Source organism: Ovis canadensis, chromosome X, assembly GCF_042477335.2.
Source record: "Ovis canadensis isolate MfBH-ARS-UI-01 breed Bighorn chromosome X, ARS-UI_OviCan_v2, whole genome shotgun sequence".
Lineage (NCBI taxonomy): Eukaryota > Metazoa > Chordata > Mammalia > Artiodactyla > Bovidae > Ovis > Ovis canadensis.
Window position 1 is genome coordinate 87,549,798 of NC_091727.1, and position 6,000 is coordinate 87,555,797.

The 6,000-nt window shown below is 52.5% G+C and overlaps 1 pseudogene; it reads left to right on the plus strand.

Moving 5' to 3' along the window:
- The first annotated feature begins 4,306 nt into the window (after positions 1–4,306).
- Positions 4,307–5,791, plus strand: LOC138929989 (heat shock transcription factor, X-linked member 3-like; annotated as a pseudogene).
- Positions 5,792–6,000: the final 209 nt, after the last annotated feature.

Genomic DNA, 6,000 nt, shown 5'->3' on the forward strand with positions numbered 1-6,000 from the left:
ATGTCAGTGACATTGATCACCGTGTGTTTGTACTTAGCCAGTTCAAGAACACGAGTTTTGCTGTTTTATAAAAGAGATTGGGTGAGTAATACTCCATTGTGTATATGTACCACAGGGGATGACCCAGAAAGTTGTTATGGGGAGGGAGGTGGGAGGGGGGTTCATGTTTGGGAATGCATGTAAGAATTAAAGATTTTAAAATTTAAAAAATAAAAAACTAAAATTAAAAAAAAAATAAAAGAGATTGGGGACTCTTCCATTGTATTTCATGGTCCTACACAGCATAGTATGTAATTAGAATTAGAACAATTTTGGAAATGTGAACTTACTTAGCACATTGGTTGTTGGAAGAATTAGAAAATAAAAAGTGATAGTTGGAATTATTGCTTCTTAGACTTTTTGCGTGTCATGTTGTAAAGCTAAGGGATCTCTGTTTATTTGGATTTGCCTGGGATATCTAAGGAAATAGCAGACAATTAATTTGAGTCACATAGCCCCTGTTCTTTGGCTCCTAATTCCCAAGACCTTCATGGAGTCTCTGCTCCATGAAAGGCCTTGTGTTAGCAGTCGGGACACTAGGAGAATCAGGGGACCTCCCAAACCTAGAGTGATGTGGGTCTAGGAGCTAAAATCACGTGAAGTGTGTCTTAGGGCTGAGGGGAAACGGAAACAGGCTTGAATAAACCTCAGAGGGATCTCTTTCTGGGGGAGGAAGGGGTCCTGGCTCTTGTTGCACAGCTATTCATCACAGAGGCAGAGTAGGAGTTTTCTCTACCCCCTATCTGCTAGGAAACCTGCAGAACTCCGGTCACACTCCTTTGAAGTGATGCCCAGAAATCCATAGACTGACCCTATCTTTCCTGGTTCCAGGGAGCCAGAACCCAAGGTGTTAATTAGTTTTTAATTATAGAGTGTAACTGGCCATTGTAATCAAGGATTTGACATTGGTTGGGGCTGAAGTTACGGAAAGTAAGGGTTTGGATGGAAAATCAGCTGGGATAGAGGCAAGGAGAGATTCTTGTTCTATTTCCTGGAGCATCTTGTCATGTCCTGCTGGAACATTCCTCCACATCCAAATTTAACAGGTCCTCTAACTGCAAATGGGCATTCCCTGGTAGCTGAAACAATAAAGAATCTGGTCACAATGTGGAGACCTAGGTTCAACCCCTGGGTCGGGAAGATCCCCCGGAGGAGGGCAGACAATCCAGTATTCTTGCCTGGAGAATTCCCTGGACAGAGGAGCCTGGTGGGCTACAGTCCATCGAGTCACAAAGAGTTAGACATGACTGAGTGACTAACAATATGGTCCACAATGGTCTAACTGGAAAAGGTACATAGTTTTATCTATGAAACATCTTGTTTGGCTAATTAGCTATTCCACATCCTATTGAGGTTCGTATTGTTTGACACGCCCTGGATCACAAAGACGTCAACCCCATCCAGTCGACAGTGGAGGAGCGTCTGGGGGCAACAGTGTGAGAGATTCCTGCCCCACCATCACAGTGTCTATGGCCTTCAGGCCCTGTGAGCTCAGTCTCATCCCTCGGGCATACCCTGCAGCCGAACACACAGGGCTCCTCACACCTCCAAGATGAAGAACTGAGGCCATGGGGCTTGGGCTTCTTTGCAGGAACACGTGCTAGTGATGGCTGGGGTGGGCTCAGAGCCCTGGTCTCAATCCCTCTGGAGCCCCCGCTCTTCCCGCCCACCCCATGCCAAGGCCTGACCTTCCAACTTCTCACACCTTCCTCTTCTCAGTGCTACAGGATGCCCCTGAGGTGAAAAAAGCTGGCCCGGGGAAGGAAGGGGATGAGGAGAATCAGAAGCACTGTGGGGCTGCTCTGGGGTTTGCTTAGAACTGACTCTGCCGAGGGCCAGCATCTCTGTCCAGTCCCAGCACCTCCCGCGTGAGGGCGGCGCCCTGTCCCTGCTGCTGCCATGGGGCCTCCTGCCCAACTGAACCTGCCAGGCTGACCAGCTCCTCGCTGAGCAGGAGGGAGGAGGGCCTGACTGTATGGTCCCAGTGCCCACTGGGATAAGGCCCCTACAGGAGCCTCCTCCAATACGGGAGGGAAGGTAACACAGGTGGACCCCCGAGGCTCCAGGTCTCCCCAGCCTCAGTGAGGGAGGAGAACAGCTGGAGGGCCTCTGGGCTGGGAACACCGGGGCTGGGCCACCAAGCACAAGGGCAGGAGAGCCTGGCTGAGGAAGGTATTGAACGTCATGAGAGCTTGTGTGTGCACAACACAAGTGTCCTGAGCCATGGCTGACAAAGACCCCTCAGTGACACACAAACCCGCTGCGAGGGTCTGGCTGGTGCCTCGGGGAGGGAAACCAGGAAAGGCAGCTCCCTCAGGACCCAGGGGGCAAGGAGGGGCCCCGAGTGTGGCGGTGGGAGGGTGCAGCGGCAGGAAAGGCCACCTAGCCAGGCTGCCCACAGATGCCATGGCCTTCCGTCCCCTTCTGAGGAGCCACCAGGGGCCCCCACCGACGTTCATAGCCTCCAAGGTCATGTCCCAACCAGAGTAACTGACCTGAAGGAATGCTTTGTAAGCCTGTTTAGAAGCAAAAAGGCCAGGGAGCAAGCCCAAGTCAAGGCTCCATCCACGCTGCCAGTCCTTAGCCTGAATTACCCCTGGGAGAGCCTCTTCCATACCCTTTGAGCAGTCTCTTTTAGACACCAGGCTGTGGCCCTCACACGGGGCAAAAGAGCCTGCTGAGTGGCAGAACTGAGGGACAGTGCCCTAGGGTCCTTGCACATAGGCCTTTCCAAGGTGCCAGTCTGTCCCCTACATGGTGATGTTGAAGAACAGTGGCCCACAAACGCCAGAGAACACGCATCTCCAAATCCAGTGCTCAACTGTCCATTTACAGTGAAGACAGGTGACTTCCATTAGGATTTCCTCCAGTCCCACACCCAGACTCTCACCCATTTTCAGATACAAGTAGACAGGGGTTTCCTTTGGTCACATCTAACTCAACAAGTCACACATGTCCCTGAGAGTGAGTGTATGCAAAGGAGGCCCATTGAAAAGCGCCTAACCCAAGAGCCAGCAAAATCATTTGATGGACCTGGATCTGGGTAAGGGAGAACAGGTCCACAGTGGTGGTGGGCACAGGGGCAGGGGCAGAGAAGAGGACCAGTGAAATGCTTGTTTTCAGTAGAACAGGCTGTACCCTGAGGCCCCAATCAAGTCTTTCAAAGGGCAAGTACCCATGGAGACCCAAATTGGACATGGGAGGCCAGGACTGGGGGTAGCAGAAGCCCAACCACCCCATTGACAAAAGGAAATAGGGCTTTTGAGGCAGCCTCAAGGGAGGCTGAATCTGAGGCTCCAGGAAGGGGATGGGGAAAGCACACACACAGGTTTTCCCATATTGAGCACTCTAGGGCCACAAGAGCAGTCTTTATGGGAAGAAATGGAAACTGAAGACAACAGCCTGTGATCTGCAGCAGGAGGAGGTCTGGGGGTGGGCAGAGCCCGGGAGGCTGCAAGCTAAGCGGAGTGCCTGGCTATGCCCTCCCACACGGCCTCCTTGGGAGTGTTTGTCTCAGGTGCTTGGGAACAGTCAAATGGAACGTGAGGTCACTCCCACTGTACTTGAGCACAGCCCTACTCTGGGGAGAATTCAACCTGAGGGGCGGCGGGGGCAGGACAATAGGACTCCTGACTTTGGGGCCATCTGAACACAACCTACCAACTAGCAGCACCAAATGGAGGAGGCCAAAGCCAGAAGAGGAGGAAGGATGGGGGACCCACCAACTCAGGCTAGGCCAACCAGGACACTATGGACCCCATCTCCTGGGAGGGACAGCCGCCAGGGTCCCATCTGACTCCTGGAGTCTCTCTCAGTGTTGGCCGAGCTAGGACTCACCAGGGCCTGGCTCTGAACAGCCAGCCACAGGTCTGCCCATTACTAGGGAGGGGGGTGAAGCCAGGAGCACATTTGTCAACCCATCCAGGGCCTGGCCTCCTGAAACAAGGAGCCTGGCAGCAGATGGAAGCCTTCTCAGGAAACCTGAAACATACTTGTCTGTACTTTCAGTGAAGAGACAAGCTGGGGATCACATCTCCTTTCCCATCCCCCGCTCCCCAGCACTGGGCCAGGACTGCCTCTCCACATCACCTCTGTGATATCACAAAGGAATTAAGGATGCCGACCACTTAATTGGCTGCATGGCCCACAGCCGAGATTCTAGAATCTCCAGACAGTATTTATTGGGCACCCTGACCATGGTCTGAGGCCCTTCTGCCATGAGCGTTCACTGCTTGGGTGGTGAATACTCCTGAGCTAGACTGGCTTCATGGTTAGTCAGAGTTCCCACGAGACATGCACAGCCCTGCTGGCCCCATCAACTGATGGAGAGGCCACAGCAGGTCTCCCCAGATCCAAACGTGGATTCAGGGGAGGCTTTGGAGAAGCTATGGGACCAACCTGAAAGTCCAGATCTGGGCTCCCAACAACCCACCCCGACAGGGCCTGAACCCAGAAACAGCCAATGAGGAAGAGAACAATGCCTTCCTCAGGCTGTCCTTCCCAAGGAAGCTCTGGATGATTGTGGAGAATGCGGCCTTCACCTCTGTGCACTGGAACGATGAGGGAGACATGGTGGTCATCGAGGCAGATCTCTTCCAGATGGAGGTCTTCCAGCGTAGGGGCACAGACAGGATCTTCGACAGACAGCATCAAGACTTTCATTCACAAACTGAACCTGTATGTTCAGTAAAATCTGCCCTTCAGGTTGCTCTGCAGGGAAGAAGAGGATGATGGTAATGTAGAGAGCCCTGGGGAGACTAGACTCGATGAGCTGAGTGCTGGACAGGTTTCATTTCCCAGGAGAGCATTTTTCTCATGAGAGGGTGGTTAAGGAAAGAAGAGAAAGCAGGGCCTGTCTTGTTCTGCCATCCCCTAGACAGGATCCACAGGGGTGACTCCAGACCCTGAGGGGCCACTTGATGTCAGGGAGCACCAGTAACACATCAAGTACAGCCAGCACTGGGGGAGCTCTAGGGAGTGCACTTGCTAGGGCCTCATAACCTGCCAGGAATGAAGAGACCTTATCTCCATACTTAACCAAGGCCATGACGGTGGTGGGGAGGAGGGTGGCGAGCAATGGCCATTGTCCCCCACGGTGGCTAAAGTGATTCATTTCCTTTCAGATCTATCGCAACTCCAAGTTTCAGAGAGACAAGCCTCTGCTCCTGCAGGACATCTAGAGGAAAGGTGACCCCAGAACAGCTGCTCAGCCCGCCACCAGCTTGACAGTGGCCCCAAAAAGAAAGAAGCAAGTGGTAGTGACCAGATACTCTCCTCGATTTCGTCACAATGAGTCCACCCAAGAGGCTGACAAGAAGGTCCAGAAGGGAGCCCCAAATGTTCACAGAATCCCTGGCCGTTGCTCATTTCTGTTTTGTGGCCTTTGGTTTATAGGCAGTGTAGCCAGGCAGGCCAAGGAAAACCATCTCCCCAGGGAGCTGGGTGGCCCCAGTGGAGAGGGTATGTCCAGAAATTCCATGTCTGTATCCCCGGCTACTGCTGGAAGAGACAGTGCAGGGCAACTGCCCAAGAGCCCCCCAAGGTACCCAGATTATGTGTCGGTGATGAATTTGTACAACACCTATGATTCCATCATGAAGGTGGCCATTTTAGTTGTGGGCCCAAGTGAGGCCCCTGAGGCGGATGAGAAGGAGGAGGAGTGCTCAGATTACACGTGTGCCCTCTGTGAGCAGTTCAAGGATAATCCCAATCCCTGAGCTGCCAGGTCCCTAGGGACACACAAAAGCATTCTCTTGTAAGCAAAAATCGATTTCTAGCTCTAATAAAGTACAACAAAACTTTGTTGTTTTGGAGTCATGGGCTATCATGACTGCAAAAACAACATGGGAGTAAACGAAGAATCGAATGAGAAGCGTGAGTCTGTGTTCTGTCTGTCTATGCTATTCACACACGGCACTGGGTGAGCCCAATAAGGCTGGAAGCCCACGCCCCAAGCAGGCC